The sequence below is a fragment of the Trichechus manatus genome, unplaced genomic scaffold (genome assembly GCF_000243295.1).
Source record: "Trichechus manatus latirostris isolate Lorelei unplaced genomic scaffold, TriManLat1.0 scaffold00120, whole genome shotgun sequence".
Classification (NCBI taxonomy): domain Eukaryota; kingdom Metazoa; phylum Chordata; class Mammalia; order Sirenia; family Trichechidae; genus Trichechus; species Trichechus manatus.
Genome location: NW_004444056.1, coordinates 294,109 through 308,306, shown reverse-complemented (window position 1 = coordinate 308,306; position 14,198 = coordinate 294,109).

Sequence of the window (14,198 nt, the reverse complement as noted above, 5' to 3'; positions counted from 1 at the left end):
CCACCACTTTGTCATCTGATGTGATTTTCCTATGTGTTGTAAATCCTACCTCTATGATGTTAATGAGGCAAGATCAGAAGCAGTTATGTTAATGTGGCAGGACTCATAGCGACCCTATGTACAACAGAATGAAACACTGCCTGGTCCTGTGCCATACTCACAGTCATTGCTATGTTTGAGCCCGTTGTTGCAGTCACTGTCTCAGTCCATCTCGTTGAGGGTCTTCCTCTTTTTTGCTGACCTTCTACCTTACCACACATGGTGTATGGTGTCCCTCTCCAGGGACTGATCCCTCCTAGTAACGTGACCAAAGTATGTGAGATGAAGTCTCGCCATCCTTGCTTCCCAGGAGCACTCTGACTGTATGTCTTCCAAGACAGATTTGTTTGTTCTTCTGGGAGTTCTTGGTATATTCCATATTCTTCGCCAACACCATTATTCAAAGGCATCAATTCTTCTTAGGTCTTTCTTATTCATTGTCCAGCTTTCGCACGCCTGTAAGGTGATTGAAAATAGCATGGCTCAAGTCAGGCACACCTTAGTCCTGATTTAGGAAACAATATTGGAGTTATTATTCCCTCTCCTTAAGCATAGAGAATGTGACCCAGCTGGAGCTGGGCTCACAAGGATTCACAAGGACACATCAACTGGGCCCTGAGGTATGAAGACAATAGCTAAGATAATCTTGGAAAATATCTTTTAGGGAAACTTCCACATAAAGCCAATCAAGCAGAACACAAAAGACTTTCTACTCTTTTTCTATTAGCATTTAGTGAATAGAAATTTGTTGGACCAATGAAGACCCTCCTGACTGTTGTTGCTGAAACTTGTACCAAAGATTGTTAAGAGAGATGATTCAAAATGTAGCATCACAGTTTCTAGCCAATCTGTGAAAAGGTGAAGCTTTCAATGGTTTTGCCCATTTGTAATGTTAATATATGCTGATGACTCTCTAATGGTCTTTGGACTCGGACAGACGTGGCTAGGGCAGCATGCTTGTCTGTTTTCCCATTCTTGCCTATTCTGTAATATTCTTTGGACTTGGACAGACATGGCTGTGGCAGCATGCTTGTCTGTTTTCCCACTTTTGTCTGTTCTCTGATATTTCCTTGGATTCAGGTGGACATTCTAGCTCTGGCAGCATGGTTGTCCATTTCCCACTTTTGCCTTTTTGAATAATGCTGAATAAAACTTTCTTTTTGCTTTACTAAACTTTTTGATGTTTTTCCCCTACAACAGTCCTCAAAGTGACATCATATATATTTTGGTGATGGGAAATGTAGCACCAAAGGTGGTTGAAGAACGCACAGCTTGTCCAAGATAAATGATGTTACTAAGAACTACACAAGAAAAACGGATGTTTTTGGTAAAGGATATGACATATATAATGTTGCAACAACAAAAACAAAAATATATGTGTGTTTATGTATGTATGTATATATGCATATATGAGTATGGGTATGTATGTGTGTGTATATATGTGTGCACATATAGATGTATCTATAAGTGCACACATACATACAAGGCTCTAGGAATTGACAGAATACGAAATGAGATGTTTCAGCAAACGGATGCAATGCTGGAAGCACTCTCTTGTCTATGCCAAGGGCTTTGGAAGACAGCGACCTGGTCAACAGACTGGAAGAGATCCATATTTGTGCCCATTCCAAAGAAAAGTGATCCAACAGAATGCATAAATTATCGAACAATATCATTAATATCACATGCAAGTAAAATTTTGCAGAAGATAATTCAAAAACAGTTTTAGCAGTACATCAACAGGAAACCACCAGGAATTCAAACTAGATTCAGAAGAGGATGTGGAACAAGGATATCATTGCTAATGTCAGATGAATCTTGGTTAAATGCAGAGAATACCAGAAAGATATTTACCAGTGTTTTATTGACTATGCTAAGGCATCCGACTGTGTAGATCATAACAAATTATGGATGACATTGCAAAGAATGGGAATTATAGAACACTTAATTGTTCTCATGTGGAACCTGGACATAGACCAAGAGGCAGTTGTTTGAGCAGAACGAGGGGTTACTGCGGGATTTAAAATCAGAAAAGGTGCGCATCAGCATTGTATCCTTTCACCATACTCATTCAATCTAAACTTCATCCAAAAGAAGATAAAAGATAACAAAAAAAATAAAATTATAGACTCATATCTAACCATATCAATAATCACATTAAATTTAGATGGTTTATATGCCACAATTAAAAGTCACAGATTATCAGATGGTAAAAAAGGAAGACTGATAGGATGCTGCTTACAAGAAATACACTTTATATATAAAGAAACAAATAGGTTAAAAGTAAAAGGATGGAAAAAGATATTCCATGCTAATAAAAATTTTTAAAAAAATCTGCCATGGATGTATGTATTAATATCAAACAAAGTGGATTTCAGACCAAAGAATGTAACTAGGGAAAAAGAAGATCATATACCATACTCTGGACCATGAAATAAGTCACAAGAAATGAATTATCTAATTAAAATGAATTAAATAAGTTAGATAATTAATTTGCTTAATTTAATTAATTAAAACTATTCAAGTGATACAAGATCTGTTCTCTGACACCAACTGAATTACATTAGAAAGCAATAACAGGAAGATCTCAGGAATATCCACAAAAATTTGGAAATGAAATGATACACTCCTGAATAACACATGGACTAAAGAAGAACTCAAACAGGAAATTAGAAATTAGTTTAAAATAATTAAAAATGGAAACACAATATATCAAAATATATGCAATGCTGCCAAACAGTACTTACTGGGAAAATTGAAGCACTTTACACATATAGTAAAAAAAGAAAAAAGTTTGAAAATTCATGTGAAGCTTATACTAGAAAAAGAAGAACAGATGAAATCCAAAGTAAGCATACAAAAATTATAAGAGCAGAAATTAAGGAAATAGCGCATTGGAAAACAATAGAGAAAAATCACTGGAACCAAATTATAGTTCTTTCAGAAAAATTAGTAACATTGCTAAACCTCTAGCCAGATTAATCAGGAATTAAAGACTAGGAAAAAATATGGCTAATATCAGGAATGAGGGAGGTGAAACAATTACGGATTTTATAGATGTTTAAAGGATAACAAGGAGTGTTGTAACACTGACATCCTATCAACAATGCCCTTAGGAACAATATCCTTACCAACAATGTCCTTAGCAACTGTGACTTAGGAACAAATGCCCTTAGTAAAACTGGCACTTAGAAAAAATGGGCCTAGCAACAACATGCTTAACTCCAATACCCTTAGCAACAATACCCTTATTCACAATGACCCTATACAAGACCACCCATAAAAACTAAAAAAAAAAAAACTAAGAAAAAAATGTCCTTAGCAACAGTGACCTTAGTGACAATGCACCACATAACCAGGACCCTTGCAAAATTGAACTCAGAATAAAAGACTTTAGAAACAGAGCTCTGAGTAACAGCAACTTTAGCAACAAATGTCATAGCAACAAAAGTCTCATGAAAAGTTGTCTTTAACCAAAAGGTCCTCAGCAACAATATCACTAGCAAAAACACCCTTAATAATAACATCCTTAACATCCACATAACTGGCAACAACACACTTACAAAAACACCCTAGCAACAATGCCGTTAAGAATGATGAAACTTAACAACAATTTTCTTAGCATCAGTGCCCTTAGTAACAATGAACTTAGGAAAATTGGCCCTTAGAAACATTAGCCATAGTAACAACATTTGTAGTGACACCCTTAGTATCATTTCCTTTAGCAACAGTAACCTTATCCACAACACCCTTAACTTCAATTCCCTTTTCAATAATGCTCTTATTAACAATGACCTATAGCAAAACACCCTTAGCAACAATGTTGTAAGAGTACATTAGGAACAATCCCCTTAGCAAGAATGCCCCTAACAACAAAACCTGTAGCTGCAATGCTCTTTTCAACAATGTCCTTAACAAAACTGGCCCTTTGAAATAATGGCCTTATCAACAATGCTCTTAGTAACAATACCGTTAGTAACAGTGGCTCTGTGCAAAACGAACTTTAGCAATAATGCCATGGCAATGGTGGGACAAAGATGTTTGTTTGGCCTATTGTCTCTGGTTTCAGAAAATAGCCTGAGCAATTAAGGCACATTTTTTTCTTTCTAGGCAACACTTAAACATGTATAAATAAGTTGGGAGTCTCCAACTTATCACCTTGGCAACAGGCCTCAGGAAAGGAGCATGATGAGGCCTCCACTTGACCCCCACCCTCTGAGGCCTGATTTGTCCATGTAACATGCCACACTGGCTTTGAGGTATAAAAATGGCCAGTGCTATGGCGCTAGGTTGAAGCACATGTAGCATAAGTGTCTAGCCCACCTAACTAGGTCTACCTGTTCAGGGGGTACCAACAGAAGTTAGGCCCCTTTTTTAAGTCCCACACCCATGCCACAAAGCGCAGTGCACATGGAAGAGTCATCATCTCTACTCGTACATCCTTCCTGTGTTGGAGGGATGCTCAAAAATGGATCCACATTTGTTCTGGTGTGCTGTCTGGTTCTATTTTAAGTAATAAAAGCTACTTTCCATCTGCTGATGCTCTGGGAGTGTCTGATGTGTTCAGGCTCTGACTGGAATGATGTGATATCCATGGACTAATCATTATCAGCAGTTGGTACCCTTTTTCTGATGGCCTTCTGGCTATTTAGAAATTGGATACAAACTGTGAGTGTCTTGCAGCAACAATGCTCTAAATAACCATGGCCTTTAATAGCATAATTAGAATAAATGCCCTTAGCATCATCTGCTCAGCAAAGCACATCTTTATCTACAATATTTTTGCATCCAGTGCCCTCAGCAACAAAGTCCATTGCAACAATGCCCCTAGAGAGCACCACCAGCAACAGCCTTAGTAACAATGGTACTTTGAAATAGTGTCCTTAACAACAAGGCCATTAGTATTGGTTCCCTTAGTAACAATACCATGTAGCAACAATGGCCCTTACAAAAACACCCTTAGCCACAAGGCACTAACTGCCATTGCCCTTAGCAATAAGGTACATAGCAACAACATCATTAGGAACAATGTCTTTAGCAACAGTGTTCTTATAAATTGTACCCTTAACAAAACCTTTTATAACAATGTCATTAGCAACAATGTTAACTGGCAACAACTCCCTTAGCAAAAATATCCTTAACAATAATGCTTTTAAATTCAATGCCCTTTGAAAGAATTCCCTTTGCAACAATATCCTTAGCAATAATACTCTTAGCAGCTATGGCCTTAGCAACAATGCCCTTAGTAATTCTGTCCTGTATAAACATGGCTCTTAGCAGCAAGTAACTTAGAATAACTCCCTTACAATATGACAGCAAGTATCAGCATACTTAGGAACAGAGCTATTAGCAACATTACCATAACAAGAAAGCCCTTTAAAAAATTACCCCTAACAACAATGGTGGTTAGCAACAACACCCTTTCTAACAATGCCCTTAACATCTATACCCTTTGCAACAACACACTTATTTACAGAACCCTTAGCAAACGTGCCCCTTATTAACAATACTCTTCACAATAAAAAGCATCCCAGAGAAGGTACCCTTAGCAACAACACCAGTAACAACAACAATAACAACATTACCCTTAGCAACATTATTCTTAGAAATATCATATTTACCACCAGTCGTCTTAACAGCAGTGCTTTTACCAACAAGAACAATGCCCTTTGTAAGAAAACCCTTAAAATAAATGTTATCAGCAATAATTTAATTACCAACAAAACCCAAGTGTGAGGGAATAAATCCTTTCACAGTAAAAAATTTGACCTTTAGTCCTGGTTATTTCTACCCTAACCAACATATGAGGCCAATTAGTATGGGCGAGCCAGACCGAAAGGAACCACTTGTGGGGTCTGACCCTAGGAGGCATGATATAACCTCAGTGACACCTTATTCATAAGCAACGAGGCCTCAGGCAGGACCAAAAAATGAGGCCAATAAAAATGCTCAGAGGACTGAGGCTCAAGGAGCTTCCTGGTTGGTGAGAGCAAACACTTGCTCCTGGGAGGGTTTAACACATCCCCTGGGGACATGCAAGCTTCACACTGTGAACCCTCCCAAAACTTTTAGTACATGTTTGTATAATTTTCTTGTTGAATTAAAGATAACCCTTTCTGTACACATTCTATGAGTCATTTCAGTGAATTGTCAAACCAAAAAGAGCCTGCAGCCATGCCTGCTGATCTAGTCAGGTGAATGGAGAAGTGAAAAGGGGGCTGGCTAAGCTGAAAGGGGCCTGCTGACCTAGCCCTAGATGAGTGGGGGAGAGAGGAGAGCAGAATGGGTGACCAGTGTCAGAACTAGGTGCCTGGCACAGTTGAACTATTGACGTTACACCAACCAACAATGTCTTTAGCAACAATGGGCATTGGTCACAGTGGTCCATAGGAAGAATGCCCTTAGCAAGAGTGCCCTTAAAAACACTTCAGTAAACAACACCTGTAGTAACAATAGCCCTTAACAACAAAGCCTTTATCAGTGCCCTTAGCAATGACCTTAACATAATATCACTACTAACAACACCCTTAATAACAATGCCACTTAGCAACAACACACCTAGCAACTACATCCTCAGCAACAGTGCAGTTAGTTATAGCACCCTTAGAAAAGCACCAGTAGCATAAACACACTTAGGAACAATGAATGCATTTAGTTAAAATGGCTCTTACAGCATTGTAAGCAACATTACCCTTACAAACAATGCCCATAGCAACAACACACTTAGCAACAGCACCCTAGTAACAAAGCTGTTAGCAACAAAGACCCTAAACTTCAGTACTCTTGACAACAATGACCTTAGTAACCACGATCCTTTGCAACAATCCATTAGCATCAACACTGCTAACAACTGCACTCTTACCAACAGTGCCCTCAGCAATAGCACCCTTAGAAACAGTGCCCTTAGCAACAGTCCTTTAGCAACAGTCCCCATGGCAACAATGCCATTAGTAACAATGGCCCTTAGCAAAAATTTCCTTATGAACAACACCCTTAGAAACAATGCCCTTAACAAGAGTACCCTTAACAATAAACCCTTTAGCAAGCACTTTCTTAAAATTCATCTAAGTAACAAAGGCCTTCAGCAACAACATACTAACAGCTCCATCAACAACTATACAAACTGCTAGAAAGAATTGTGCTTAGCAAGAACACACATTGAAACCATGTCTTTGGCAAAAATATTTTTATCAAGAACAAATTTAACAGTTTTACAAACTTAACATCTTTAGTAACAATGAGCTTAGCAATAATGATCCTTAGCAACGTCATCCATAGCACAAAATCCTTAATATCAGTGCACTTAGCAACAATGTCTTTAGCAACAATGGCTCTTAGCACCAGTATCCTTAGTGTCAACCAACAACATCCTTTAGCAATGGAGCCCTTAGTCACAATGCCCTTAGAAATTAGGCCTTGGCATCAGTGCACTTATCAACAGTGACTTTAACATCAACACCTTCAGCAACAACATCCCTAATAAAAATAGCCCTTAAAACACCAAACATCAATGACCTTAACAAAAGCACTCTTATAAACATCATCCTTAGAAACAGCAGCTATAACAACAGTGCTCTTTGCAACAACACCCTTAGAAACATGCCCTTTTCAAATTGGCCCTTATAAACAATGATTCTACCAGCATCAACCTAACAACAGTGCCCTTAGCAACAATATTCTTAGCATCAATACCGTTAGCAACAATTTCCTTTATGAAAACACCCTAGCAACAATACCCTGAGCCAAAATGAAGTGTAGCCATAATGGCCCTTAGGAACAATTCCCTTATCAACAGTGCCCTAAATAAGAGTCTCTTAGCAACCATCCCCTTAGTAAAAACCCCTTACCAACAATGGTCTTAAGAACAACTCCATTAGCAACAGTCCCACTAGAAAGAGCACTCAGCATAAATGCCCTTAGCAAAAATAACCTGGAGCAAGATAACCTTGAGCAACACTTACCCTGATCAACACTACCCTAAAAGTTGAAGGCCCTTAGTAACCATCCCCTCAGCAGTAATATCTTTAGCAACAATGCCCTTTTAACAACACCGTTAACATCAACAATCTTTGCAACAATGCAGTTACCAACAATGGCCCTTTTAGCTAAAAACACCCTTAGCAACAAAGACCAATATCAACAATGGCCCTTCCTAACAAAGCCATTAGCAGCAGCACCCTTAGCATTATTGCCTTTAACAAAAGCATCAATAACAATACCACCCTTAGAAAAAATGACCCTCTTCATAAATGTCCCATAACAACAAAGCGTTTAGCGAAAACACACTTAAGAGTAATGACTTAACAACAATTAACTTAATGTCAACACCTTTAACAATAAAACCCTTAAGAACAATGGCAATTAGCAACAACACATTTAACAACCACAACTTAGTACCAAACCCTTAGCAAAAGTGGCCCATGGCAAAAATCGTTCTTAGTAGCAAAAACACCCTTAATCATGAACATCTTTAACAACAACACGTTTTGTTAAAATGCCTTCAGCAAACATGGCCCTTTGCAACAATGCTTTTAGAAACAATAGTCCGTAGCAACACACCCTTAGCAACAACACCCTTAGCAACAATGACCCTTAGCAAAAATGGAACTTAGAAGCCTTTAGAAGCAATGCATTTAGCAACAATACCTTTAGCAAAAGTGCCAGTAGCAGTAGCTCCCTTGGGAGCAACAGACTTAGCTAAAATCGCCCTTAGAAATTACGGTGCTACTTACACCACCCTTACCCACAGTACCTTTAGCAAAACTCTCTTAACCTCAGTGCCATTAGCAGCAAGACCCTTAGCAACAACACTCAACCAACAACACCTGTTAACTCTTAGAACAGAGACTCTTAGAGCCAATGGCCCTTACAGATACCACCCTTAGTTGGAGTAACCTTAGCAAGAGTGCCGTTAAGAGCAATCCCCTAGCAACAATGCCCATAGATAGTGTCCTTAACAAAAAAGAAAAAAGAATCAATTTCTATAGCAACAGCAACCTTAGCAACAACACACAAGCAATAGTGTCCACAGCAACAATGAGTTTAGTAAAAGTGCCACTGGCACTGACACCCTAGCAATAATGCTCTTAGCAAAAATGTCACTTAGGAAAAACACACTAAGAACTAGTGCCCTTAGCAACAATGCACTTAGTATCAGTCCCCTTAGCAACAAAACTCTTTAATGCCATTAGAAAAAATGTCCCAGGAATCAATGTCCCTAGCAACAATACTGTCAGCAACAACACCTTGAACAATTCCTTTATCAAAAATGACCATTAGCATGGGTCCTGTTAACATCCTTAGCAACAAGGACTGTAGAAACAATGGCTTCTACCAACAATGTCTTTAACAGCAATGACCTTATAATATCACCACTAACAAGAATGGTCCTTATCAATAACACAATTAGCATCAACCCCATAAGCAACATTTCCCTTAACAATTTCCTTAGCACAGTGCAATTAGAAACTTCACCCTAAATCACCATGTCCCTTTAGCAATAAAGCCATTAACACCAATGCCTTTTGGAAGAATATTCTTAGCAATGCCCTTAGGAACACTACCTTAGCAAAAATGGCCATTAGTTACAATGCCCTTAAACTTCCTCAAAAAGACACCCTTAGTAACAACATCCTTAGCAATAATGGCCCTTAGCAATAACACCCATAAAAACAATGACCTTAGAAACAATACCCCTAACAACAACAACCTTTATATCAATGTATTTATCAACAACGCCCTCAGCAACAATGACTCTTAGCAAAAGATGCCCAGAGACACAGGCCTTTAGCAACAATGGTGTCTAGCAAGAATTGCCTTTACAACAATGTTGCTAGCAACACTGCCATTGGCAATGATGCCCTTAACAACAACAAACTTAACGTCAATGTCGTTAGCAAGACCACCTCTAGCAACAATACCTTTATCAGCAATGACCTTAGTTGTTACTAGGCACCCTTAGCAAATGCCCTTAATACCCTTAGTGACAAGGACACCAGTCTTAGCAATAATGGTCTTAACAAGAGTACATAGCAACGGTATTAGTAACAGCACTAATAGCAACAAGGCCCTTGTTAAACAAAAGACCTTAGCACCAATTTCCCTTAATGACCCTCTTAAACCAGTGCTCTTATTAACAATAAGTTTAACATCAATGCCTTTACTAACAACCTCCTTAGCAACAAGGCCCTTTGCAAGAGTGCCCTTAGCAACAATCTTCTTAGCAACCACACCCTTAGCAACAGTGGCCCTTAGCAACAATGCCTTTAGCATCAACCCTTTTAGAACAATTCCCTGAGCAACATCACCTCTAGCAACAATTCCTTTATAAATAATTCCGTTAGCTTAAACACCCTTAGCAACACGGCCCTTAGCAGCAATGGCACTTAGCACCAACAGGCTAAGCAACAGTACTTATAGCAATAGGGCTTTCAGCAGCAGTGTTAATAACAACAATACCCTTTGCAACAAGTCCATTAGCAACCAAGGCTCTTACAAAAAGTTCCCTTAGCAACCACCCAACTAAAACAATTCCCTTAGCAATAACACTGTTAGTCACACGCTGTTAATATCCATATTTAGGGAAAATGCCCTTTAGCAATAACACTTTTGACTACTACACTTTAGTAACCATGACTCTTGAAACAATGGCCATTAATATCAATGACTGTTAGAAACAATGGTGCATAGCAACAATACTCCTTCGCAACTGAAGTTTTTAGTAACAATGCCATTAGAAACGACATTCTTAGTACCTGTAGCAATAGTGAACCTTAGCATCAATACCCTAAGTAGTAATATTTTCCCGCTAAACACCCTTAGCAACAATGGCCCTTAGAAACAATACCCTTAGCAGCAATAGCTGTAGCAAAACCTGAGCAACATATGAGCAAAAATGCCCTTAGAAACAATGACCCTATGAAATAATGTGCATTAGCCACAACACATTTAGAAACAATGGGCCAAAGAAGCACTGCCGCTAAAACAACTTCCTTAGCAACAGGGCCATTAGCAACAATTTCCTTAGCAACTGAGCCCTTAGTAACAAATGCCCTTAGTAACAATGCCTGTAGCATTTACTCCCTTAGCATTATGTCTTTAACTTTAATGCCCTTAGGATCAAAGCTCTTATAAAAAAAGACCTCAGAAAAACAGCCTTAGATACAATTGCACTAGCACCAACACTCATAGCCACAATGCCTTTAGCAACACTTTCTTAGTAACAACACACTTAGCACAAAACCCTTATTAACAGCACCCTTTTAAGAAAAATTTTATCAACACTGCCCATAGCAACAACACCTTTACAAACAGCACCCTTATCAATAGTGAGTTTATTAACAATATCACCTAGCATCCACACTCTTAGTAACAATGCCCTTAGCAACAATAGATCTTAGCAACATCCTTAACAAAAAAGCCCTTAGTCATACGGCCTTTAACCTCAATACTGTTACCAACAACAACCTTAGCAACAATGGTTTAGTAACAGTGTCATAAGCAGCAGAGCATTTAGAAACAATTCCATTGTTGCTTAATAGTGTGTTTCATTTACACATTTTGTGGATTTTCCAGTTTTCCTTCTGTTATTGGTTGCTAATTTCATTCCATTGTGGTCAGAGAAAATACTTTGTATGATTTGAATTTTTAAAACTTTACTGAAACTTGTTTTGTAACCTAACATATGGCCCATTTTGGGAATGAGCCTGGAGAAGAACGTGTATTCTACTGTTGCTGGGTGTACTATATATGTCTGTTAGGTCTAGTTAATTTATTGTGTTGTTCTAGTCCTCTCTTTCCTTATTGGTCTTTTGTTTATATGTTCTATCCAACATTGAAGGTAGTGTACTGAAATTTCCAAATATTATTGTAGAACTATTTCTCCCTTCATTTCTGTTAAAGTTTGAGACATTTATTTTGGGTTTCTGTTGTTAAATGCATATATACCTACAATTGTTAGTATCTTTTGAGGAATTGACCCCTTATTATTCTGTAATGTCCTTTTTTATCTCTTGTAAGAGTTTTTTTTTTTTAATTTAAAGTCTTATTGTGTGATATTAATTTAGCCACTCCACGTCACTTCTGCTTACTATTTGCATGGTATATTTTTTCCATCCTTTCTCTTTCTGCTTATTTGTGTCTTTGGATCTAAAGAGAGTCTCTTGTGGACAACATATAGTTGGATCATAATATGTTTACCCATTTTACCAATCTCTGCCTTTTGATTAGTTTAATCCATTGATATTTAAAGTAATTACTGACAAGGAAGTTCTTCTGCCCTGTTGCTGTTTTTTTGGTTCTTGTTTGTTTTTTCCTTCTGTATGTTTTATACCTTATTGTGCCCTATTTTCTCTAATATTACCTTTTTTCTGTTTAATGGAAGTTTTTGTAGTGAATCATTGTATTAGTTTCTTAGTGCTGCTGTAACAAATTACCATGAACTGGGTGGCTTAAAACCCTACACATTTATTGTTCACAGTTCTGAAGGCTAGAAGTCTGAATTCACCATATTGGCAAGGCCGTGCTCTCTGAAGGTTCTAGAAGAAGATCGTTTCTTGTCTCTCCCAGCTTCTGGAATCCCCAGGCATTCTTTGGCTTGCAGCTGTAGCATACATCCAATTTCTGTCTCCATCATCACATGGCATTCTTCTCTCTGGGTGTGTATATGTGTCTGTTCTTCTCTTTTATAAGGATACCACTTGTATTGTATTAGGACCCACCTTCCTCAAGTAACATTTTAATGTACCTGATAACATCTTCAAAGACTCTATTTCCAAACCAGGTCACATTCACAGTACTGGGGTTAAGGACTTCAAGATATCTTTTTTGGGGACACAATTCAACCCATAGTGACCATTTTTATTCCCTTCTCATTTCCTTTTGTGTATATTTTAAAAGATATTTTCTTGTGGTTACTGTGGGATTACATCTAACATCCTAAATTTGTGACAATCTGGTTTGAATTAATGCCATCTGCAAAGTCAAGACAACTCAAGTAAATCCCATCTTCATTGCCAGTTGTATCAAACTAGTCCAGGGAGGCTGAGCTCATCTACCTCTGACTTCAAATATGTGGTGAATAATAAATCCCACTTCACACATGAGCTGCATCCTGTGAAAATATCAGCTTCCTTTCCCTGGTCAGTTCAGACCCCACCTGCTAGCACAGCCCTTTCTGTCATCCTCATTCACCCAGCACTAGGTCATTGGGTCAAGCCCCTTCTGTCTCTAATCCCCATTCACCTGGGCTCAGTCAGTGGGTACAATCCCATTTCTGTTTCTTAGGTCTTATAATCCATTGGAACAACTCACAAACTCCAGGAAATACAAACATATACGGTGAGGCCTAGGCAGAGTCTTGGCACAGAGCTTCCATGTCCACGGAGGATGTGCTAACTCTTCTGAGAGCAATGTTTGCTTTCACCACCCAGGAAGCTCCACTGAGCCTCCATCTTCCAAGGTCTTTGTTGGCCTCATGACATGGCCATGATAGATTACATCATGCCTTCTGAGCCTTAATCAGCATTAGACCCCAGATGGTCCCCCTTGGTCTGGTCAGCCACACTCATTGACATCAGGTGTGGTCCGGCTCTCAACCAGGACCAAAGGCCAAATTATTTACTGCAGGGATGTACCACACCTTATACAAACTTAAGTTTAATAGCATACAAAAACTCTATTCCTATGCAGCTCCACCCCCCTTACGCTATTTTCATCAGAAGTTACATCTTTCTACATAGTGTGCCCAATAACATAAATTTTTATGCATTGTTTTTAAAATCATGTAAGACATAAAAGTAGATTTGAAAAACCAAAAATACAATATTTGCCCATGTAATTACCTTTACCAGAGATCTTCTTTTAAAAATTATTATTATTTCTTCAGACAAGTTAGAGTTACTGGCTACTTTCTTGTAGAGCTTGTCTTGTGGTAACAAACCCCTCAGGTTTTGTTTTTCTGGGAATGTCTTTATCCTCATTTTTTTTTAAATATTTTATTGTACTTCAGGTGAAGGCTTACAGAACAAATAGCTTCTCATGAAATAGTAGTACACATGTTGTTTTATGACATTGGTTAACAACCCCACATCATATTAACCCTCTAAATTCTCAACCTTTTTTTTTTTTTTGGTGAAAATACACATAGCCAAAGATACACC